This window comes from Dipodomys spectabilis, unplaced genomic scaffold (genome assembly GCF_019054845.1).
Source record: "Dipodomys spectabilis isolate Male_0828 unplaced genomic scaffold, ASM1905484v1 ptg000015l, whole genome shotgun sequence".
Taxonomy (NCBI): domain Eukaryota; kingdom Metazoa; phylum Chordata; class Mammalia; order Rodentia; family Heteromyidae; genus Dipodomys; species Dipodomys spectabilis.
In genome coordinates this window covers 613,766-640,130 of record NW_024870692.1, presented here as the reverse complement: position 1 = coordinate 640,130, position 26,365 = coordinate 613,766, and positions in this window count along the sequence as shown.

Sequence of the window (26,365 nt, the reverse complement as noted above, 5' to 3'; positions counted from 1 at the left end):
AAGTTTGTCAGTTTGGGGGAGGTGAAAGAGGAGAACAGAAATGGTGAGACAAAGGGTGAACAAATGCAGTAGTGATACGCACTTGATACAATGTTGACAATGAACTATATAGCTTGTGGGGGAGGGAGATCAGGAGAGAAAAATTGGGGAAAAAAGGAAAGAGGCGACACTGTTCAAAAAGAAATATACTCCTTACCAGACTTATGTCACTATACCCCTCTGTACATCACCTTTCCAATAACAATAAAATAGAAAAAGAAAGATATGTGGTTGATTGGTATTTACTGGTAAGTTATTTGGATGTATGGCTGAGTGAATATATTTGGATATGGCACAAAACAAGCCACATACATCCTTCAGAACAATCACACTTACAGTAGTGTGAATGTATCTGTAGAAGAGATGACCTGGGAGTCACAGATGTTGAAATATTGGCAGGGGTATAAGAGGGTAAAATAGTCCTTTCCAGATCATCCCAGCAGAAACTTGCAAACAATGGCATTTCTCATGATAGGAATAAAATAAGATACAGGTTTCTAAGATGTGTTCCAGTTTATTCTGTTTCCTTGACTCTAGAATTTAGGGATGGGAGCTGTCTCCTTTTGAGATGGGTCATGACATAGCACATTCTGAGTCTTATTTTCATTAGTAAAAGGGTAAAAATAGGAAATCTGTCTTCATAAGAAGTATTTTCTATTAGATGAAAAAAAATTATTTTCTAAAACTAATATACTTTCTCTTTGCTGAAGTATTTGTTTACTAATGCCATTATATTCTATAATGCAAAATGAGTTATTCTAATTATGAAATTACTTTTTGACTGAGTTGAAACCCCTGTAACACCACAAATAAAATTAAATAAGAAAGAAAATAATTGTTAATTTTAAATATTTCCATTTATACCAGAGAGATATTCAAGAGCTATTTCTCCATGAGTCATGTTTTTTTTTTCTTCTGCATGTCTCAGAAATAGATTTGTTGAATGTGTTTATTCCAAACGATTCTGGAAATGATACTAACGTAGTGAACAGCCTTGGAGTATAAAGATTATGCCTTTCTCCACACAGAGCTTATTTGTTTCCTATTAATGTGACAATGTTTTTCTCTAGTGCAATATTCAGGCTGGTTGTTACCCTTTATGAAAGGCTTGACTTTCTTAAGCTTTGAGTTTTCCAATACTATACCATAATGCATGTAGATATCTCTTGCCTACCTTCATAGCTGAGAGGCTGTTATGTTTGTTTTGTCTACTGTTGTTACTGTGAGTAGTAACATTTTTGGTGTCTAATGTCTGGCCAGCACCTGTGAAATAGACATAACTTATTAGCATGAAAGTTAGGTAAAATTTCAAGCCCTACATATATATTGATTGAACTTTATCTTGCCTTGTACTTGCAGGTAAGTACATCAGGACACTTAGCATACTTTTATAGAAGGAAGAAAGGCTTATTTAATTTGAAACTCAATAGTTCCAGGAATTAGATTCCAGGCATTTCTTAAGTAATTTTGATTGAATTGTTCACAAACTGGTAAAATAAACCTTAAAAATATGTTGAGAAGTAATTGTCTTTTAAAAGTTATTCTGATGACAATGACTGATAATTTACCAGGAGAGTTCTCTGAGAAATCAATAGGAAGAGGCTCTGTATTGATCATTGTTCAGAGGTTCATCTTCCCCGTGAATGTGAAGCAATTTAATCAGAAAAGAGAAGAGAACATAGTCAATAGCAGTGGGCAAGTCACACTCCATTTTACAAGCACTTAATAGTTCTGGTTTGTTTTACAATAAATAATCCATTTTCAGAAACCATATTCTCCAAAGAATATTGAAGGCACTAATGGATTTTTGCAAGTAACCTTTTTTTCCTAAGTGTCATATAATTTAGAGAAATTATTTCCTCTATAATCCCATTTACTCCAGAATAAATACTTGTCAACCAGTTGCTTGTTTGAACTCAGTTTCAGGCTATTGCAAATGCTTGATTCATCTGCATTTAAGAGCTCTGCATCATAGTGATAAAGAAGTAATATAAGCTCAGGAATGGCAGACACCAAAACTTCTCAGAAGTCTTTCTAGGAAAAGAAAAAATTTATCTTGATGGGGTCTTGATAACACTACAACAGGTAGGATGTAGAAAGAAATCTATGATTCTGCATGGCAAAGGACATAGCTAGCAAGATCAATAGAAAGCCCACGGATTGGGAGAAGATCTTCACTAGCCATACAACAGACAAGGGTCTCATATCTAAAATATATCTGGAACTCAAAAAATTAAATCCCCCAACAACAAATCCTCAAAGAAACAATCACCCCATTAATAAGTGGGCTAAAGACTTAAAGAGAGATTTCTCTGAAGAGGAAGTAAGAATGGCCAAGAGACACATGAAGAAATGCTCAACTTCTCTGGCCATAAAAGAAATGCCAATCAAAACAAAATTGAGATTCCACCTCACCCCAGTTAGAATGGCTATAATCAAATAATCTACTACAACAGATGCTGGAGAGGATGTGGCCAATAGGGAACCCCACTGCACTATTGGTGGGAATGTAAACTTGTTCAACCACTTTGGAAAGCAGTATGAAGGTTCCTCAAAAGACTCCACATAGAACTCTCCTAGAACCCAGCAATCCCACTTCTGGACATTTACCAAATGATCAGAAACAAGGCCTTACTAAATAAAGTGAATAGCACAACTATGTTTATCACAGCATTATTCATCATAGCTAAGATATGGAACCAACCCAGATGCCCCTCAGTAGATGCATGGATCAAGAAAATGTGATACATGCGTGTGCGTGTGTGTGCGCGCGCGCACACACACACACACACACACACACAATGGAGTTCTATGTTTCCATCAGAAAGAATGACACTGCCCCATTTGTTAGGAAATGGAAAAACTTGGGGAAAAATCATATTAAGTGAAGTAAGTCAGATCCAAAGATAGGTCCCATGGTTTCCATTATTTGCAACAATTAGTATTTGTCTAGGATAATCTTGTCAGATGAGCAGAAAAGCTCAAAAGCTATGTAAATATGACTATATAAGATCATGCTAAGTGAAATGAACCACAAGATATGGACACAGAGACTTTTCTTTGTTGTTGTTTTTAATTTACTATGTGATTTTTTTTTATTTCTTGTGTATGTTCTTCCCCCTGTGGTATATCCCTTGTTTTCACTGTATTTGATTTTGGTACCCTGCATCTTGCATAGACATTTATCTAATTTGGGGAGGGGAAGGGGAATAACAAAACACTGAAACAAGGACACAGGATGACCCATTGCAACAATGATACTCATAAGGCATTGTGTTGGAAATGAACTTTACAGCCTCTAGGAGGGATGGAGTAAGAAGGGAGGGGAGAGAAGGGATAGTAGGAGAAAAATAAAAGACATAACATAAAGAGATAAAAGGAGATAACAATGGTTAGCAAGAAATGTACTCCTACAATGCTTGATAAGAAATGTACTCATTATCTTGCCCATGTAATTGTAACCCCTCTGTACAGTATTTTCACAATTAAAAAAAGAAATGTACTCATTATCTTACTTATGTAACTGTAACCCCTCTGTATAGCATCTTTACAATAAAATAAAATTTAAAAAGGTATCTATGAGGTAAATGGAAGGCACAGAGAAAAGCTGCAAGAATTATTAAGAGATGATAGCAATTATATGGTAGCTATTCAGTATGGAACTCTGGCAATATGTCCAGCTCAAATGCTGAACTAGAAATGTGAGTACTTAGGAAATGTTTATTCTGAGAAGATATTTCAAGTGAAAGTTGTTGAAGATGTCACCAAGACAGTGTTTGGAGGTGATAAACGAGTTCATCCAGAAAGGAAGAAAAATCTATGCAGGAGACTGGGGAGATCTGAATGCAAAGTCCAGTCTAGTCTCCAGGGACAAGCAGTCCTGAAGATGAGGACACTGGGTGCAATGCCACTTTCCAATGATTCCCTGTGGGACTCAAGTGATGCATTCACTCCTCTTCAGTCTCATTTCTTCATTGTCCAGTGGGGATTGACTGAACCATCATGTTCTTTTGCATCTCTCAATTTCTACTTTTAGTTTCCTACTTGTAGTAGATAGCGAATCTGAGGTAAGGTCACTGACTGAGCCATATGACAAGGAATCACTGGAGCCAAAAGCAGTAGGCTTCACCAACCCATGTCTTTATGCTAAATCATGTTGACTTGGAAACATAGCCTCATAGGGATACAGGTTGACCCATTGCCACAATGAAAGGTACAAGACACTAAGTGGAAAAATGAACTTTACTTAGGTGTGGGAGGAGGAAGGGAAGGAATATAGTTGAGGAGGTGGGAGGAAAGAAAGTGATGGGAAAACAAAGGAGGAGGCAACAATGCTTGATAAGAAATGTACTCATTACCTTGCTCATGTGAAGTGTGTAATAAGGTATGAGAAATACTATTTGTCTTCTACCCAAATCTGTTAATTCATGCATCTGAGAGTAAAGATAATAGGCTGCAGAATTTTGAGTTTGCTTTGATAGATGATACACTTGCTGGAATGGGTTTTTTAAAATTCAGAGCCTGTCCATATGCCAGACAGTATCTTTCACATTATAAAAAAAAGTTCATGCCAAACTGTCTTATTCCTGGAAGTCAAGCAAACTTCAAATCCAGCAACAGCAATATCTTAATCGAAAGGGAAGTATAGTATAGTTAAGGCTGTTTGCCAAGATGACCTAATAAAAAAGTGTGTTTTTCCCCAGTCTAGCAGTTTAAGGCCTGGGTTCATATATGTAATAGTTTATAATTAGTACTTTTTTCTCGCAAGCAACATTCTAGAGGTGACAGGAAGTGTTTTCCCCTGAAGGAGATTGCATTTGAGGAGGAAACAAATTCACTAAGTGTTAGCTCTGAGTGAAGAATATAACAGATGTCTTATAAGCATCACCTTTTCTTATGAGGAAATTAACAATCAAAATTTTTAACTCCATCACCGGCACTTATCAGTCAAATGTAAATGTCTTTTCTTTGACTCAGAGAGAATTGTGATTTTGCAGGGGAGCATCTGAACACAGCCCAGGTCAACTTCAAGTGCCTTCTCCTTTCCCTTTGGGAATTGTCAAAATGACTGTGAGAGCCAGCTGATGATGGCTTATGCCTGTAATTCTACTTACTCAGGGGATGAGATCTGAAGATCATGGTTGGAAGCCAGCTTGGGCAGGAAAATCCAAACGACTCTTATCTCCAATTAACTGTCAAAAACCTGAAAGTGGAAACATAGCTGAAGTGGTCTTGACTGAAAATACTAAAGGATAGGTCCTGAATTCAATACCAGTACAAACAACAGCAGACTGTGAGAACTCCCTCCTCCATAATCCTCAGCAGCAGAGGAGAGCAGTAGATGGATCATTGGATGGAGGGTCAGAGAACCTGATCTATCAATGTCAGATCTGCTCCTTAACCTAGTTGAAGAGTCACACACTTCTCCTAAAGGCAGGATCCCAGCCCTTCCAATGAGTATGGCTTAGGATGCTCACTTCTGCCTGTGGATTTAAGCACACTTAACAGTTTCAAATGATAATATTGCTTAATTGGTTATGAATACTAGATAACAATTGTTTTCTTTGCTTATACTCATCCTGTATCTAAACCATGGATTTTGAAACTCCAACTTGTAAACTCCATACACAGGTATTACTTGAAACAGATGCAATCTACTAGCTTGGTGATATAAAGTTGTTGATTAGATATTATGATTGCAAAGTTAGACATGTGAAGATCAAGGGCAGCCTTCCCAGTACCCTCTTGGATGTTTTTGGCCTATTATGCAAGATGTAAATTTGCATCTTATTGCTTGTGTCAGCAGGCTTCCATCACACTTTTTATAGCTTTTATTCATAGTGACTACTGAATTTGCATGCATCTTTAGTCTTCTTGGATACCAAAGATGAGAACCTTTCCAATTTCTACGGAGATTTGATGGATTAAGAATTGCAAATGTATAAAATCCTACCCGTTTAAATTAGGAATAGTAAAATATGTCTTCCCTAGGGGTAAAATGATAAGATTTTCATAGCCAATCTTGAAAAGAGTTGTTCAAGTGGAAGAAAAACTCAGAAAACAGATGGGCTATGGAAGTAACTAAAGACAGGAATTATTTTTTCCTGTGTTTAATCAAAATAACAGCATTCTTCTTTATTAACACATGTTAATTGTACATGGAGGGGTTGTATGATATTTTCATACATGCATGTAATAACAGCATTCTTCTTCGTTAACACATATTAATTGTACACTGGGGGGTTGTATGATATTCTCATACATGCATGTAATATACTTTATCTTTAGTTCCTTTATTCTTCTTTCTTGTACACTTACCCACAATTTTTAACAGCACTTTTGATGTCCCAAATGGTTTCATAATCAGGATTTATAGCTGGCTTCTAAAGAAAGTGGCTATATAATACAGCTGAGCTGAGCCACAGAGAGCTCAAACATCACAGTCAGGCCAGTAGAGAAAAAGTTTTTACCCTGTGGGCTTAGGTTGCCTCACACTGTCTCGGAGAAAACTTATTTCAAAGTCTTTCCAGTAACCATTAGTCTATTCATACACATCTTCACAAATTCCCTCATACGTCACTATTTTTGTAGAAAATGACTTCCTTTCCCATGACACTTTTACTTGAACTTTCCTTAGTCTTCCATATTCTTGAAGCAGCAACTCCAGATTGTGGGCTAACAACATGTTTCTTCAGTTAATAACTAATTCTCTTTATTTAGGTTACTTTAGTTCACTTTTTAACACTTGTTTTCCCAGACTAAAAGGAAGTCAAAGAATTTGTTATGTTCTTCTTTCTCCAGCAATAGCCTTTGTCACCAAGTAAGCGATATATGATTGGCTATCATATTTAATAGAGAATTGTCCATGATGGAAGAATACCACCTTCCTTCCTTTTTTGCTTCCTTACTTCCTTGTTTCCTTCTTCCTTCCTTCCTTCCTTCTTCCCTCTATCCTTCCCTTCCTTCTTTTCCCCTTCCTTCCCTCTTTCTCTCTCTCCTTCCTTCCCTTTCTCTTTTTCTCTTCCTCTTCCTCTTTCTCTTTCTATCCTTCCTCTCTCTCTTGATTCCATCATTACGAATAATATACATCTGTTTATTACTTAAGTAATTAAAAAACAAAACTGCACCAGCAATTTTATTTAATTTATTGGTTATATCATGTGGTATTTTAATTGAGTTTGTTTGCACTATCATTCAACTAATTGACTTATTTTTATTATTATAATTTTATTATCTTTAAGTAGTTATACAAAGAGATTTCTTTTTTAAAGGGATTTTTTGTTGTAAAGGTGCTGTGCAGAGGTGTTACAGTTACATAAGTGAGGAAATGAGTGCATTTCTTGTCAAAGATTATTACCCACTCCTTCATTTTTCTCCCACTATCTCCCCACCTTTCCTCCCCCTGAAGTTGTAAAGTTCATTTCAAACATAGTGCTAAATGACTTTTTGACCAAGATTTAAAAGGTATTCTAGTCTACTTTGAATTCTGAGTGAACAAATTCATGAGTAATAAGACCGTCTCTAAATTTCAAAAGTTTTTACCATGTAGTTACTTGAATTTGAGCAGAATCTGGATATAGTTTCCTCATGTAGAACCCATGTTTATGTCTTAAAAGATGAGGTCATGGTTACCAAACTTCTCCCTCCAACTGAAGCTTATCTGAAGTCTGACAAGAAGTCTGACAAGTTGCTTGTACATCAGTCACAGATACTACAGACAGGTTAACAAGGTCTAGAAGACAGTTCATATCCCATGTAGTATAAGATTATGAAAATGACTTTGGTAGCACACCTACATGGAAAACTTGTTCAGGAAAGGGGTCAAGAAAGAATATTCTAGAAAAACACGCTTGAGGATGAGAAGCATGAGGCTTTCAACCAGACACAAAGGGCAGGAAGAAGGAAGGAAGACAGTGCAATGGAAGGCAGAAAGAGCTACCAAAGTAGACCTATGAACATCTCTATGGATAAACATACATCAGTCACATAATATACCACAGCCACAGCATTCTGGTGTATGTTTGTTGAGTGAAACAGTCATAGAGCTTTTAGACTAAGGAAGATATTTTCAAAAGAACAGGCAGCATTTAATTTCAGATACTCCCATAAGAACGGTATGAAATTTAAGGTGTGTAGGAGGTTCATTGGCATATGTGTTGCTAAGGCAAATACTTCATCTTGAGATGTCTATTTAAACTCATTAAAAAAGGAATCAGCAATATTGTCAGAGCACATATAAATAAGACCCATAATGAGGAGGCTGCATAAAATCATTCCTATGTGAGTAGGTGGTACTCAGAATTGGAGAAATGAGTCAGCTTCATGGAAGACAGTATTTGGTATTCAGTGGGGTATAAAGAAATCTGTATCTCAAGAGGAGATGTTCTACTGCAGGTCCTGAAGTCAACTAGGAGGCTCCAAGAGACATAGGCCTCTTTCTTCTTCATCCGGGTACTCTTCCAAGCAGGACTTCTAAGATCAGGCTTCAGACTGGCTTAATTCATTACGTGGTTCATTCCAGGTGCTTCCAGATTTCTAGATAACAGTCTGGGTAGGATAAAATAAAATGAAAGCCTACACAGTACAATGGCATAGACAGTAAATAAGAGGTATAGAAGGGGTATAGATTAGGAAACAGTCATCTGCTTCTGAATGATCATCATTTTCAATGCTTCACTGCTGGTGAGTACAGTAAGGCAGTACTAATATTAGCAGGTGAGCCCATAACGGAAATGTTTGGTCCAGAGTCACTGTAAAGAAAGCTTCTCAGATGAATATATTGACAGAATATTCTCTATATAAACAAAGTCACTAATAAGAAACTAAAATTCTTCCCAAATCAGATTCTGTGAGAGTGTAAAGAAACTCCTAAAATAAAACTACAGGGCATCTTCTGACATACATTGACTTTACCATTGAGCATCAGCCTATTCAAAGTACATATTACTATTACTAGAATGCCCCTTCTACTTTATGGTAATACTTGGTTATCATCCTTTTTGTTGGTTGTTGGTGGTGGTCATGGGGCTTGAATTCTGGGTCTGGGCACTGTCCCTCCGCTCTTCAGCTCAAGGCTAGCACTCTATCACTTGAGCCACAACACCACTCTGGCTTTTTCTGTTTATGTGGTGCTCAAGAATCGAACCCAGGGCCTCATGCATGTGAGGCAAGCACTCTACCACTGAGCCACCTTCCCAGTCCTATAGTTATTATCTTTAAGTAGTTGTACAAGGGAGCTTCAATTTAACATGTCAGTTTTTGAGTACAATGCATTTTGATCCTTGCCACCCCATTCATGATTTTTTCCCATCTGTCCCAACCACAAAAGTCCTCTCAATTTTCTTATCTCCATTGTCACATACAGACATTGAATATTTTGACTTCATTTTCTCATCTTTGTTCTTTTAATTAGTCGATTCCATTCCCCTTGAACATACTCTCCCAGCATCCTAATTCTAGTTCCATGGTATTAATTTTTTAGACTATAAATTAGTTGTTCAAAGGAGTCATACCATTGGAATTCTCCCATGAGTATACTATACTTTAATGCATTTTGTATAAAAGTATGTGATACTGTATATGTTTATAAATATATGTATAAAACAAATGTAACTTTCATATATGCAAGAAACTGTGTCCCATGTATCTCTGAGACTGACTTACTTCAATAATTACTTAAATTACTTACTTAAATATTTTTTCCAGGTACAACTATTTCTCTGCAAAGGACATAATATCATTCTTTCTGATGGATAAGTAATACACACACACACACACACACACACACACACACACACACACACATACACACACACACCACATACACATGTCTCACATTTGCTTGATCCATTCATCCACTGAAGGTCATCTGGGCCTAGGTTGTTTCCATAACTTGGCTATGGTAAATAGTACAACAGTGAATATGGTTGTGCAAATGATTTTACTCTATCCTGACTTTTAATATCACCTGCAAGTAATTCCTCTTAGTTTCTCTATTGAGGATTACTTTTTCCAGAATCTATTCCCTTCCAATACACACAACTCATACTTGTCCTAGAAGTGCATAGCTTCTGCCATCCACAGTTCTACAACAGAACTCAGGAATGTTGATATGGGCAGATCAGACAGGAGGGCAAGGTGCATATCAGAAGCATGTGTTTCAGGACCACACAGACCAGTTACTTCACTATCTTCTACAACTTGTGCCTATCCAGCATTCCTTACTGATGAGAATGATAAGGAGGGAGAAAGTACCAATTAGTTTCTTGAAACTTCTTTGCCAAAAATGATCTCTAGCCTCTCTTGCATGCATAGACCTGCCCTGCCAGGGCAGGTTGGGAAACTCTCAGTTTCCCAATTAACCCTTTGCCTCCAATAGCTGTATACTGTACAATAACCTGTACACTGGCATTCCAAAGCGATGAGTATATATCACCTGATAATAATGATTTCAAAGGCTTCATGGTCCTTTCCAGAAGTCAACTATAGCTAGTCTGTAGAGATGAACCAGGCTCTTAGAGCCTTCAAAACTACTTTCAATAAGGTGCTGAAGAGATTCTGGAGCTAATGGTGGTTGCAGCATTTTCAATAGTATTTATGCATGAGTGTGTGTGTGTGTGTGTGTGTGTGTGTGTGTGTGTGTGGTAATCAGATGCACAGAAAGGAATAGAACAAAGGAACAGAGAATGAATACGGATACATAGTTCCAGAACCAGTCTGAAACACTTTCAAAAGGTGCTAGATTCCTTATTTTCCTTACTCCTTTCTTTATGGCACATAAGAGAGATCTTAACTGATGTACTTAACACCATGGGGTCTGTGAAAAGCTCTCAACGTTTCCAAGAAAATGTAAGTGGCAAATTCAGAAACTGGACAACTTACCTTTAGTCTCTTTCTGTCTTAGTTTCCTGAAATTCCAGCTCAAAACTATCTCATTCTATTCATAGTGCTTTAGAAAGAAAAATAATATGTGTGGATAGAAAGAAAAGAAGACATGCTCCCAAAGGCCCGGGGTTCACCCTTAAATCAAGATGGACAATAGGAAATCAGATGGACAATAAGTTAAGGTTAAGAATAAGGTTAAGAATGCAGTCAACAAGGAGAGCATGAAGAAAAGTCAAAATCCCAAGAGGTCAGAAGCAGATTCTGAGGTTAACTTTAAAATCCTTTGGCACTTCATTTTCCCTAGATCTGAGTAATATTCAAATTTTTTAAATGAGTAAATTTAAAGGATAAGCATCCTGTAAGTACTGACTTGACTTCTTCAAGTGCTCGCTGCAGCCGTCACCAACCTGAGCTGTTCCATAAGAAAGAAATGACTGTTGATGCTGCAGTGATCTTTCTAGGCAGTGTTAGTCACAGCTTCTGGTGACAGACACAGTTGAGAGCAGAGTAGGTAGCCATTCAAATGGGAAGCTAAAATACTAAATATGTCATTGTAGGACCAAAGAGGAGAAATAAATGGGCCAAAGAGGAAGAAGTAAATGTTTTAATTAGTATTTATATTTAATAATAGAACTATGAACATAATTCAGTTCTAAATCCTATGAAATTATTACGTCTCTATGTGGACCTGTTTGGAATATATATGGCAGAAAAATACCATTTTTTAACTCAAGACCTCATTCTATCTCTGTATATTAAATTTTCTATTCATTGTTCTGTGTAAGGTTGTATAATAATACAGCTCAAAAGAGTGGATAAATTGTAATAACTAGCCAATTATCATTGTGATTTTTCTCAGAGGTCTATACCTGTATTTGGATGTTGTGTAGGATAATTTGTATCCAAATGCATCTTCTCATTCTCCTGGTGCCCTGCCTGGGATATGAGGAAAGCTTGGGCTCTTGATGAGAAACTAAAAGGAGATAAGAGGCCTTTTCTCATCCAACCTAGGTAGCCGCACAGTAGACATAATTCTGCCATAAAGTCATACAGATTCATTCATGTTTAGGGAAGAGAAAAGACATTCCAGCCCTTAGTGGACAAGAATATCAACTAATTTACAGATACACTTAAATTCATAAGACTTGACTGGGTCTTGAGCTCAGGGCCCAGGTGCTGCCCCTAACTATTTTTTTCTCAAGGTTAATCTACAACTCTAGTCACATCTCCATTTCTGGTTTTATGGTGTTAAGAATCCCACAAACTTTCCTGTCCAGGCTGTTCAAACTATGATCTCAGGTGGTGAGTAGCTAGAATTACAAGTGTGAACCACCAGCACCGAACTTGACTTTCAGCTTTTTTGTTTACCATAAGGTACTCTTGACCTCAACACTATATTCAACCTATGATCCTGCCAACATTTGCCTTTGTGTTTAGAAATGCATAAAGTAGTGCTATACTGATACTTGGGCACTGGAGGCTGAAGAATGAAGAAAACAGAGATTCATTTATCACCTTTGTAGAGGTAGTATATTTAAAACTACATATTATCATGGCATATGTTATGCATATATGTTATCTATTCCCGAAACCAAGGAAAAACATGTTAATAAACATTTTGGTTACAATGGAGATATTAGCTTACTTAAAGTTGAAATATATATATATATATATATATCATTAATTTCAGGAAAATCAATCAATATTATATTGATTATGCCTATTCCATATTCAAATTGCTATTTTAAAAACTGTGATTTTTCACCTTCATAACTGATTCATACTTGGAACCAACACAGGCTGCTTTTTAATTACTTACATATACTCTCTCATGATTTACAATTAGCTTTCCACATTGTTTCCAAGCAAATAGAATTACAAAAAAAAGACCTTGAGAGCCAGACACTGGTTTTACATTCCTGTAATTCTAGCCACTCAAGAGGCTGAGATCTGAGGATCACAGTTTGCAACCAGCCAAGCAAGAAAGCCCATAAGACTGTTTTCTCCAATTAACTACCAAGAAAGCCAGAAGTGGAGCAGTGGCTCAAGTCATAGAGGACTAGCTATGAACATACTGTACTCAGGAACAATATGCAGGTCCTCAGTTAAAACCCCAAGAAGGCATAAAAAAATTAATGAAAATAAATAAATTCCAAAACCAATAAAGCTATATAGACTCCCAGACATCCACTAATAAAATATCAGTCCCTGATGGCTCTCCAGAGATAGATTGTATAGACTTTGTGTTAGGAGACTGAATTATGATGAAGCAAATCGGTACTGATCAAGAAAAATGGTTTTAATTATTTACCTGTGATTTGCTTGGAATATTTCTTTCTTTGTTCTCTGAATTTCAATTGGTACTTTGCTATGAACATTCTTAGCTTGCATGCCAGATAGTTTCATAAATCAGCAAGATTTTCCTGGTACAATGGAGAGGATGAGCCCATCAGAGACAACAGGTAGAAATGCTGCCTTTCCTGGCATATGCACATGAATCTTGCTCAGGGCTCTGGAGACGGACCTGGCCAAAGCGCATTCATCCTATTAATTGTGTTCTTTAGAAAATAAAAGAAAAACTTAGCATCTGACAAAACTATTAGAAGTACAGTTAAAGAAATCTGACTGGGCAAATGACTGGACAATGAAGAACTAAGGTATGAAGTAGACCCTCCCTCACACTTAAAATCCTAGCTATTCAGGTGGCTGAGATTGGAGAATCAAAAGCAGTCCAGGAAGGAAAGTTTGTGAGAGTCTATCTCCAATTAATCACCAAAAAAACCCAAAGAGGAGCTATGGCTTAAGTAGTAGGGTGGTGTCTTGAATGAAAAGCACCCAGGCCCTGAGTTCAAGCCTCAGTACCAGTGCATGCATGCATATACACACAGCCACACACACATACACAGAAGCCCCTTGGGTTGTCCAAGGCTTATCCCCTGGAATCCTCTGCCTCATCTGGCTTGCTTCAGCTGTCTGCCATCCAGATGCCATCATTGATGCTGTTTGTCTTCTAGGTGGGATTTTACAGGGGCAGGGCATGGGTGGATGAGCTGTTTACGTCTGTGGGGGTTGCCAAGAGAGTCCCATGCTGCTGCTTTGAAGCCTCATTGCTGTAGCAATGCCCTGTGCTTCCTAGACACATGATTGAAGGTGCTGTTGCACCTTGGCCTGTGTTTCACACCTGCATGGGGGCTCAGCTTGTTCATCCCTGAAGTCACATGAGCTTCCTTCCTGCACTCTGGCCTGTGTACAGAGAACAGAACTGTATTGCAGCCCTTTCTTGATGAAGTGGCCCAGGTAAGAATGTCTTTGTCATCTAATTACTGGCCCCCACCTCTCTTCCACCTGGATTCATGAAACTAATTCATTCATTTATTTGTACATTCATGTAAGAAGCAATTGAAGACAATAACTGAGAACTGAACATGCACCAGGCATTGAAGTCTTTAGAGAACTAGCAGGCCTCACTAGAGTACTGCTTAAAGACAGAGCACATTTTGTGGTCAGATTTTTTGGCTGTAGTAAGTATATTCTGACTACTTGAATAAAATCTGATTTTTCCCCAGTATTCAAAAGAAAGTTCTAGGAAGGAAATTGTCTTTCTTGGAGATATGCTCTGCTGAACATTGCCAGGAGAAAAAGAAGAGACTTTGGAAGCAATGGGCTCTGGTCCTGAAATGGCTGTAGAGAAAGACGCTTTTCTGCCTGAGCCAGGAGGAGGAGGAAAAATAATCCAAAGGTTTTACTGTGTAACAGAACATTCTGAAAGGAGAAACATAGAGAATCCATATGTATGGATTCCTTAAGAAAAACAGTAGTGGGAAGTTGCCTGTCCCAGAGCTTAGAGACATAGGCATTCATTTCATGCACTCAGCCAGAGGAGCACTGAGGATGGCAGTTCATATTGGAGATGAATGTGCCCTGGCCTGTCAATATCACAAGCCCTCCTGAGCACAGGAGCACCCTTCAGCTCTTCAGTTGAGACTGTGTAGAGGAGCTAGTTGGCTGGTACCAACTCAGAGACACCCCTCCTCCTTCTCCACAGACAAGCAGAGGGCTGCTCTACTGTATCTGTACTCAAGTCCACTGTGTACCCATCCCAGCACAGGCAAGAAAGAGAGAAATAGGAACTTCTGGATTAAGTATTCTAATAGAAAAGCTTAAAGATAGAGGATAGGGAGTGTTTGTTCACCTTTTCAAAGGCCTAAGAAAGTCACAAAGAGCACAAAATGCACAGACTGTGTGAGACAAGCCATCTTTTCTATTAAAAGTTCTTGCTTTGGTCTGGAAGCTTGGCTCTTGTTGATTATTCTAAGCCAACATCAGCAAGAAAGCAGCAGAGGGTGTGACTAATTAAGACACACCTCAGGTTCTAGAAAGTAGCAGTGGGTGTGACTAATTAAGACAACCCACCCTCTTTAAACTAGCCAATCATATGCAGATTGTGAACCTGAGTTAGGCCAATTGGGGCAGAGGGGCAGGATCAAAAGGCAGCCGCCTGCCTATTCTGTGTGATTGCATGGCAGGATTTTGGCTAATGGCATACCTTTCTGTGCAAAAGTAAAATTTGCCTTGCTTAGTTCGTTTTTGAGTTAGTGTTTTTATTCCTACATGACAACCAACATCTGGAGCCATTTGTAACAGCTGCTGTAGTCAGAAGGTGCCTGCCTCTCTCAGCACTTCTCCAGGCTCCATCTGATCACATAGAGATGAGTAACGTCTAGATGCAGTCTTGATTCCACTACCAAGCTTCCAAGTGGGGATAGGGGGTAAGGCGTGCTTTCTATAATTAGACCTACCTTTCCACAACAGCAGCCTTATGGGAGCCCCTTTAACCCACTTGACTTGTTAATTGACTCTCCCTTTAAGCTCAGCTTTGCTCCTGCTGTAAAAGTTTGTGAGGTTTGTGTTCCACATTTAGCTTCTGCTTTGTAGCCCTGTGCCTCACCAAGCAACACCCTGGATCCCAATGTTCCTAAGAGAGCTTCTTTCCACACATTGGCAGCATACCTAAATCTCTGTGCAAAATGTCATACAATCTTGCTCCAAACATGTCTTTAAAAGTGTTCAAAAAGCTTTGCTTTTGAAAAATTTCCTATTTCTCAACTCCAGGAACATCAACATATCCTGTTTCCTATGAAATTTCTTCCACTGCACTGTTCAAGAAAGAATGAATGGAAAGAAACTTTGATCATTGCTAGATTGTTTTAGAGAATGTTCTTCCAAAGGAATTTTATCCTACAGACTATTTCCCCTGCTATGGAATTTTTAAATTATGCATGTCTTACTTTATTTTATTTTTTTGCAATACTGAGGTTTGAACTCATCACAAATAACTTATCCATGATAGCTAATTTGAACAATCTCAAAATATTCCCTTCTTCCTGTAATTTTGAATTGAATTTAACAATTTTAGATGTGTATTAACTGGAACATATAATTTTGCAAATTAATTGGCTACCCTGTGATGTTTTGATGTATACATTGTATAATGTTTAAATAAAATTGGATGTATTTATTATCCTCTCAAACTTTTATTTTTTTTATTGTCAAGGTGATGTACAGAGGGGTTACAGTTACATAAGTAAGGTAATAAGTATATTTCTTGTCAAACTTGTTACCCCTTCCCTCATTTTTCTCCTACTTTTCCCCTCAAACTTTGCACATTCATTTATGGTCAACTTTTCAAAATTCTCTCTTTTAGTTTTCTGAAATGTACAATAAGAATATTTTTGGCTGGTTCTTATGCTTGAACTTAGTGTATCACGCTTGTTTGCTCATAGCCAGTACTCTTATCACTTGAGAAGTACCTCCACACTGGCTTTTTATTAATCAATTGGAAATACAATCTTGAAGGCTTTTCTGCCTGAGTTGACTTTGAACCTTAATCTTTGAAGGCTCAACTTCTTGAGTAGCTAAGAGGACAGTCATGAACTACCCATGCCAGGTTTATTATTCTTTTTAATAAAAGAGAATTTTTTTTAAAAGAGTTGTTATAAAGGTGATGCTACAAAGCAGTTACTGCTACAATAACAAGTAAAGAGTACACTTCTTTTTGGACAATGTCACCTCAGGTTTATTATTCTTATCTATATTTATACTATTATACAACAGCACATCAGAACTTCATATTCATTGATAAACATTTTTCTCCCAACTTCAACACCTTCTAGTTTCTAGTAGCTACCATCCTACTACTGGTTTTAGCATAATCCCCTTTATTCCTTTTTATTTTAATAACTAATAGATTGATCAATTGAATCATTATGTAGTCATTTCCTGAGTACTATACAAGAAAATTTTGTCACTAAATTGTCTTTAGTTTCCCCTTATTCATTCAATCTTGGAAACAGAAATCAAATTGAAACAATAGGCCATATTATCAGTAGTTCTTATGTATTAAGACACCATGTTGTATGTGAGCTAAAGTGCAGAGTGAGCAACTAATAGTATCATAAGTTCACATGGATTATGTAATAAGGCATGAAAAATTATGTCACTCACTTTGAAACTGCTTTAGCTATGCAGCTCTGACAGTAAATGAACAATTACTATTTGGTTCAAATATCACTGAAGTTGTAATTAAGTGACCTTATTCAAGCTTCCAGAGGCAATTTTTTAAAAAAAAATCTGTTTCCATTCTCAATTGAATACATAAGAATAATGTGCATAAAATTGGGTATGAAAGAGAAAGGATGTTGTAAATAAAATATGGGAGGTTTTTAGACTGTACTAACTCAACCATACCCTTAGGTAGCTGCTGCTAGTTCTAGGCAAATAGGAACTATTAATTTGTCATTCCTCGATGCTACCTATACTTCTAATTTCTGTCATAGTGCTATAGACAACAGTCTTCTGATGGTTACTGAACATTTTCTCCTGCTTCTCATGCTCTGTGTCCACTGATCCATGGTCACAAAGCCCCAAGAACTTTAAAATGCATTATCTTACTCTCTCTATTTAGCCTTCTGGCTTCTTTGTCTTCTCCCTCTCCCTTTCTCCCTCTAGGACTTTTTGTTCAAATGAGGTGTGCACAAGAGACTTCTCTGGCCAAGTAGTAGAGCTTTAGTAGCTGCTCAGAGTAGCAGTGACTTATGTTCTTAAGGCCTCTTATTACAGAAATGTAAAGCAATAAGTATGACTCAAAGTCAGCATCATGCCATGTTATAGAATCTGTATTCCAAACATAACCAAGTAAACAAATAACTGTGTACTTATAAGATGGAAAAGAACTTTACTGATATGTTGTAAATAGGGCCTGGAAAGTCTGCACATTTCTAATAGCAATGGGTACACTAAAGGAAAACAGGTCAAAATGAGCTTATCTCAGGAAATTAATGAAGAATTCTAATAATGTAAAGAACACTTATTCAAGAAATATGACTGATGGTGAAAAACCTGGAGCTTCTGATATTCTAATCCCATAGTTTTTCCCCTAGTTCTACAGTAGTCTAAAATTGGATAGACTCAAAACTATGAAAACCTAGCCAGCCAGGGAGAGCATGAGAATGATTTAAGGCTTCCCCAAAAATTCTGCAAAGAACTGCTATCATGTGACTTGTGTGAAATACCACTGCAGTGTTACAGATTGAAGATTTATGTCCCTCAGATTCATATGTGGAAATCTTTATATGCAATGTATTGATATTAGATGATGGGACACTTGGGAGGTGATTACTTTGAAAAGGTACAGTCAATCATGAACGGGATTAATATCCTTCTAAGAGGATGGAGAGAGATGTTTTTGTCCCTTCTACATGGAAAGATAAAGTGAGAAGACAGTTACCTAACAAAAAGTGAGTTTTCCCTACACATTGAATCTTTTTGGCACCTTACGGATATGATCACTTGATTTCTGACAGATGCCATGGCCACTGATTTAGGAAACAGCAGCTTCTTAGCAAATGGTGTGCAACAATTGCATATCTGCATACTCAGCATGAATCTAGGCCCTTATATCATGGCACACACAAAAATTAACTCAAAATACATCATATCTTAAATGTAAATGATCAATCCATAAAACATTTATGAGGAAATATCTCCAGGATCTTGGAGAAGTCAATCATTTCATAGTTAAGAACACTAAAAATACAAATAGCAATAAATAAAAATACGTTGATTTGGGGCTTCATAGAAATTTAAAACTTTTTAAATTCAAAGGGCATCACTGAGAGTTACTTTGTGGAGATTGAGAAGACAGTGGTTTGAGTCCAGCCCAGGCAAAACGATAATGCAATATCATGTCAACCAATAGGCTATGTGTGGTTGCTTATATCTGTCTTCATAGCCATTAAAAAAATACAAGAGGATCTCAGTCAAGGCCAGTCTGGATAAAACCTTAAGGCTCTACTTGAAAAATGTCTAAAGCAAAAAAGGCATTAGTGGTTCAAGTGATAAAATGCATATCTGAAAAGTGTGAGGCTTTGAATTCAATACCTAGTTACCACCAAAAACAAAAAGAAAAAAGATAGTAAAAAACAAAACCCAGGGGGCTGGAAAGGTGGCTCAGTGGTAGAGTGCTTGCCTTGTATGCATGAGGCTCTAGGTTTGATTCCTCAGCACTATGTAAGCAGAAAAAACAAGAAGTGGTGCTGTGGCTAATGGTAGAGCACTAGTCTTGAGCTGAAAAGCTGAGGGACTGTGCCCAGGTCCAGAGTTCAGGCCCCAGGACAGACAAAAACAAAAAACAAAAACAGAAAATGCTGGAAAATATTGGCAACAAATATAGGTGACTAGGTACTTCTATTCAGAATTTATAAACTTTACTTTCAAACCAACAATAAAAGTCAAACAACCAAGCTGTAAAATGGATAGTTAGAAAGTTTGGAAAGACATTTTTCCATCAAAAATATACCACTGGCCCATGAGCATATGAATATATGTTTAACATCATTAATCATTAGGGAATACAGCAATGAGCTACCACTTCACACCCTGTAGGATGGCTGGAATCCAAAAGATAGAAAATAACAAGTGTTGGCAAGTATATAGACAATTTGGAGTCCTTTTACATTTCTATTAGAATGCAGTATTTTATAGAGCCACTGTGGAAAAGAGTCAGTCAATTTCTCAACATATTAAGCATGGATATTTCTATGACTTAGATATCTCACTCTTAGGCATGTACCCAAGAGAATTAAAAACATATGCCCACTCAAAAAATTGTACACAGATATTTAATGGCAGCATTATTCACAGTAACCAACAAGACAGAAGCAAAACAATTGCAAATATCCATACAATGGATATTATTCATTCATTAAAAAATGGAATGATTATAGCCATTGCTGGAGGGGATGTGACCAGAAGGGAACCTCAAAAGACTCCACATAGAGCTCCCCTATGACCCAGCAATCTCACTTTTGGGCATTTATCCAAATGATCACAAACAAGACCATACTAAAGCTACTAGCACAACTATGTTTATTGCAGCATTATTTAGCATAGCTAAGATATGGAACCAACCCAGATGACCCTCAGTAGATCAATGGATCAATAAAATGTGGTACACACACACACACACACACACACACACACACACTCGCACACACATACACAGTGGAATTCTATGCCTCCATCAGAAAGAATGACATCGCCCCATTTGTTAGGAAATGGAAAGTCTTGGAAAAAATTATAGTAAGTGAAGTAAACCAGGCCCAAAGAAACATAGGTCCTATGGTTTCCCTTATTTGAAATAACTAGTATATGTCTGAGTCAAGCAGAAAAGGTCAAAAGCTATGTACATATGACCAGATAAGATGATAATAAGCAAAATGAACCCCAAGATAGGGACACAAGTAGTTTTTTCTTTCTTGCTATTGTTTCTAATGTATTTATAAGGTACCATGTGATTTTTTTTGTTGCTTTGTATGTTCCTCTCCCATGGTAGAACCTCTGTTTTCACAGTCTAATTTGGGGAGGGGAAGGGAAAAAAACAAAATGTTTAAATAGGGATACAGACTGACCCATTGTAACAATGAAATGTACAAGACACTGTTGAACAACAAACTTTACAATTTAGGCGTGGGTGGGGTGGAGTGTAGTTGTGGGGAAGAGATGGCAGGGGAAAAACAAAGGAGGAGGCAATAATGCTCAATAAGAAATGTATTCATGGCCTTGGTCATATAACTGTAATCCCTGTATTTTCACAATTTAAAAACCATAAAAAATAATAAAAATGGAATGACGTAGTAACATCCTACAATTTGGCAAAAACCTAAACACTTAAAAAGAGATCAGCTATAAAAGACAGTTTTATTTGTATATAATGTCCATAATAAACAAATCCACAAAGAGAGAGCTGGTGAATAATTTTCTAGGTGGTGGGGGAAGATTAAGGAGTTATTGCTAATAGGTGTTGGGTTTACTTATGGTATGATGCAAAAGATCAATATGGTCATGATTGTATAACTCTGTACTAAAGACGGCTGAGTTTTATATTTTTAGTTAATTTTATGTGTGAATAATATCTCAATAAAACTGTTATAAAATCTATTTATGAATAATGCTTACAAAGCTTATTGATAAATTTCTACACATTTTTGTTATGGAAAGAATAAAATGATCTATCTGTGAAAATATTCCCTTATTGTCATTTTGAAATTTGACATATGTAAGTGTCTGGTCCATATGTGGGTTGATTTTCCTCATGGGTTTGTGTGCACACTTAAGCAACTAGGCACTATTGGAATTCTATTCTACATCCCAAACCTAAACTGAAGCAGCTTTCATGTTCTTGGTTCTGACCTGTACAGAACATGTGACAAGTCTGTCTCCAGAGAGCAGTATCTGCCTAGTGAGGCATAGAAAACAATTAATTTTCTTTTAGAAGGGAAAGATTTATTGATTAATAGAGAAATATAGACAGTAATCTTTTATTCTCTCAACTTTCAAAAAATTTATTGTGTACCTCCATAAAATGTGTCGGGCATGGGGTTCATTTCTGTAATTCTAGCTAGTAAGGAAGCGAAGAGCTGAGGATCATGGTTCAAAGCTAGTCTAAGCAAAAAAAAAAAAATCCAAGAGACTCATCTCCAATTAACCAGCAAAAAGCAAGAAGTAATCATGTGGCCCTAGTGGTAAAGCACCAGTGAGATAGTAAGGCCTTGAGTTTAAGCCTTAGTACTGGCACCAAAAAATAAAATAAAATAAAAATCTGAACATGAAAAAATCCTGGTATAGGAAGAGAAATCCAACAATATATGCCATTGGAGTCTTAAAACAGGTCAGAAATGGTAACTTTTATAACAACATAAAACAAAGAAAGAGGAAGATGGCCATGGCTATCTACTGCAATATACTTTTATATTGTTATTGGGTGGTAAACCTTCTGATGAGTTACTAAGGAGAGAATTATCTAAATTATCTAAATTAAAAATAAAATAAAATGGTGTATGAGGGATCTCTCCACAAGGAAGTAAGGATACAAAGGTCCTGAGGAAGGAGAGCATTGGGTGTGTCTATGATATATTAATGTTGAAAGGGGTGACATTGACCAAGATGCACTGTATTCATAAACTGCTTTGGCAAATATCCAAAATATATACAGCATTGTGATCTTATAAATTTATACTTTATAATGTTTCCAAAAAAAACAGCAGCTTAATTTTTACCTATAGCTCAGAGAACAAACGGATGAACTGATGAAGCTAAGGTCCAAGGCAAACCAACACCAAGATCAAGGAAGACCATGGAAAACCTTCTGATATTTTTATACCTAGAGAAGTTAAAAGCTAACTTTCATCTTCATTTTGTGGCAGTTCTGATGCTCATGAAATGAATCCAAAGTTCAGTTTTAGAAGCTTCACCATCCCTGATTTTTCTAAGTGCCTAGTGAAATCCAATTTTCATTCTTTCCCCAAATACTAGCATATACTCCAAGAAAGGCATGAAAACTCAAAATGTCAAGTGCTTTCTTTCCAAGTTATACCCTAGCTTATATCTCTTTTTGACATTCTTGCATTAAAAACATTTTTAATATTGTGAGAAAGTTCTCCCAGCAGTAACATATAACTAGGTGTCTGTTGGCTAGGTTTATTGGCCTACAGTTTGTCTCTACACCAAAAGAAAGGTCATGGACACATTCAAATGAAACTATTGTAAAACCAAGTAAGTAAGCACAAGCAGCCTACAAAACAATGGGTGGAATCATCAGTATTTTATTGTTTAGATGGTTGTTTGATTGTTTTTCTACAAGCTGCAGTTTCAGGAAAGAAATAATCAAATCAGTAATTCTTTGGCCAAAAGTGCTCTGTTATTTTTTTCCCTCTAAAGTAGTAAATTAAAGACATTTTTGGTGAAAAGCTGTTTTATCTTGAAAAGAAAAATAACCCATGTGGACTTCACAGGCAACATTTGCTTTCATCCTACAACACCTTAAAGAAGCTCCTAGAATAGCTCAGATAGCTCTACCTCCTCCCTGAACAAAGAAATGGGCATTTTGGGAAAGATTTTGTGTCAGTAGAGAAGGGAGCAGGAGGCAGAATTGTTACTTTATTACTAACATTCCATTAAAAATAAATCCTCCCAAACAATATCTCTTCTCCCTGAGCATACTCTTCTTTGAAGGGTCTAAAATATTTTCTCTACTGTTCTAAGTAAGTTTACATATCTACTAGGGGAGAAGAAATTGCCTAGCATTTAGTTGAAAATAGTCTTCCATTGTTCCTGAATCATGTGCTAGTTATTCTTCTCCAGGCAGCCCAGTTGACAAAGAGGCAGGGTCTAAAGTTCCTTCTGCTACAAAAAATTAAATCAAATTCCTTGAAAGGAAGAAAGGAATTTTAACACTGTCAAGGGTCTACTCAGTGGGAAATGAGTGCCAAAGGAGAATAACAGGGAATACAAAGGCATTCCTGAGGCTAAGTCCAAAAGAGATTGAGAAATGTCCAGAGAGATTATGCATCATGAGAGATTGTCAACAGACAAAGATTCAAAGACAGCATTCAGAAGACTACGCAATTCTTAGAGGTAACAAAGGGAAATAAAGAAGGAATTCCAAAAAGAAAACAGAAGATATTAGCATGAGTTCAGAAAAAAAACGGTAGATAGGGATTTATAAAGGCAAAGAAAAAGCCACAAGAAGATCTAGGACTTGAATCAGCAGATCTCATGAGAGGGAATGGAAGCTGGCAATGACAGAACTATTGGCAAGAATGACGCAGATTTCTTTAGTCATGGGCAGTCTGAAGACTGGAGAGATTACCTGGTGAAAAGCACAACTCCAGAATGAAGAAGAAACTGGAAAATGGCTTGGATAGTGGGTCTAGGCAGACATGTAGATCCCTTCCTCGAGGATAATCCTTGCTAAGGAAATTCCATGAGAAAAGTTGAGGGAAATCCATCAGTATGCATCAAACTGTGTCATGTCTTGCTTACTCTTTTAGTTCCCAGCACCACCCAGGCTGGACTTTAGTTTACCCTGTGACCTATTCCCTGAACATTGATCTTTCCTGCTCAATAATTTAATCTGAGGAAATAAATCTCCTCCAACATGTTTCCTAGCCCATGCTAAATTATATGCACTTTTCCCCAGATACTTTGGGAACAATGATTTAATTCATTTGGCCCTTGATTATCTGGTTGGATTTTCACAAGCCACCGGACTAGAGGAAAGGAGAGAGATAACTGGAAGAATTAAAGAAATATACACCATCAAATGTACAGTAAAGGAACAAAGCCAGAAAAATCTAAATCAGCTTAAGTTCTTTACCTCAAGTTCATCATCTCCTGAGACTTATCACAACCCAGCTCTGTAGTCTTTTCACTTCATGCTTGCTAAAACAGAAGACCCAAGAGCACTGCATTCTACATAGTTCTCTACAAATATACTATATGCTTCTATTTTGAATTCCGGCAGCATATCCACACAATCCATTAGTATTTACAGCTTTGACATTTGGTAAGGAATTTTGACTCTACCCAGGTGAAAAGCAATAAAACTCCCTCGTCTGACAAATTGCATTGGTACTGAGGGTCACTGCTAGAATGTGAACACAATGAGAAATCAGTCCAAGAAAGTCATCAGGCTAGAACGTATTCCTACTGGTTATGCTTTAATGAAAGTTTGCTTATTATTTAAAAACTAAGCTATAGTTTCTCATGTCTTTTACCATAAGAACTGAAGGTAGACATTTGGTGTTATTTGATAATGCAGCTCAATATTACTAGTCACTTTCTTTAGTATGTGCTTAATGGCAAGGGTACAAAAAAAAAAATCTTTTTCTCTTGGGCAGGAAAGTCTGTGAGACTCTTATCTCCAATTAGCAAGCAAAAAGGTAGAAGTACAAGTGTGGTTCAAGTGGTAGAATACTGACTAGCCTTGAGTGAAAAGTTAAAGGGAAATACCTAGGCCCTGCATTCAAGTCCCAGTACTAGAGAACAAAAACAAATACAAAAAAATAAAGAAAAATCTTCATTAAATAAATAAAACATCAGATATATACTTTGAATGTGTTTAATTCTTTAAATATATTCCTATCAAAAACTTAACCTGACTGAGTGGAATGAGAAGATACATGGCTTCTCATCGCTACTAAGTCTATCAGTGTGAATGTGGAGATAGGTATTGAATAGAACAAGGGAATACAAAGTAGCATTTAGCTCCTTGTTTATAGAGTTATTTCCCATAAGAGGAAGGCCTAAGGATGATAGGATTTTGAAAGATGGGAGGATTTAGAAATAAAAATTGATGGGCAAAGTGTGATTCTTGAACTTGTGGCCTATGAGACCCTGGAATTGCTAATTCTGAAGAAACTCTATGTTGTTTCACTCACTTCCCATTGTTTCTTAGTATCTAATGACTAAGCCAACAAAGTCTATTTTATCTTCTATGAACTTCATAGGTAAATTTCAAGTGAAGATAAAGATTTATATGTCATATTCCCTAAGACCTAAGACTGAATAGAAGAATGCACTCCAATTCTTCATAGTTCGCCAGTTTAGGACACAAATAAGACATGGAAACTGTTAAACTGCTTCTTACCTCCTGACAGAGTAATCTTGGACTTGGATCTCAAGTCATAAAAACTATGGGAGCCATTGGTTATAGTTTGCAGCATGTCAGATGATGATGCCCGGGAGAGGCAATGATTCTTATACTATCTTGGCTCTCCAGTACCTGGGCTGGCATACTGTTTTCAAAATGTTCACACAAAAATTATTTTTAAAAGATTATATAAATCAGGTTTTAATCTTATTATTATTTATATTGGTACAAGCAAAATCTCAGTTCATAGATTAATTGGGTGGTACAAATTTACATAAATGAACAATTACTTGGGGCAAGAAGAGCGTTGAAGATTGAACGATGGAATGTCACATTTAGGGTTAGAAAATAGAATCATTAGTAAAATTACAGTGTACTGAAGTCATTGTGTGTATCTCTTCATGCCTTCCAGTTTGTGTGATACATCTGGAGTACTTACTCATGGGCTTTCTG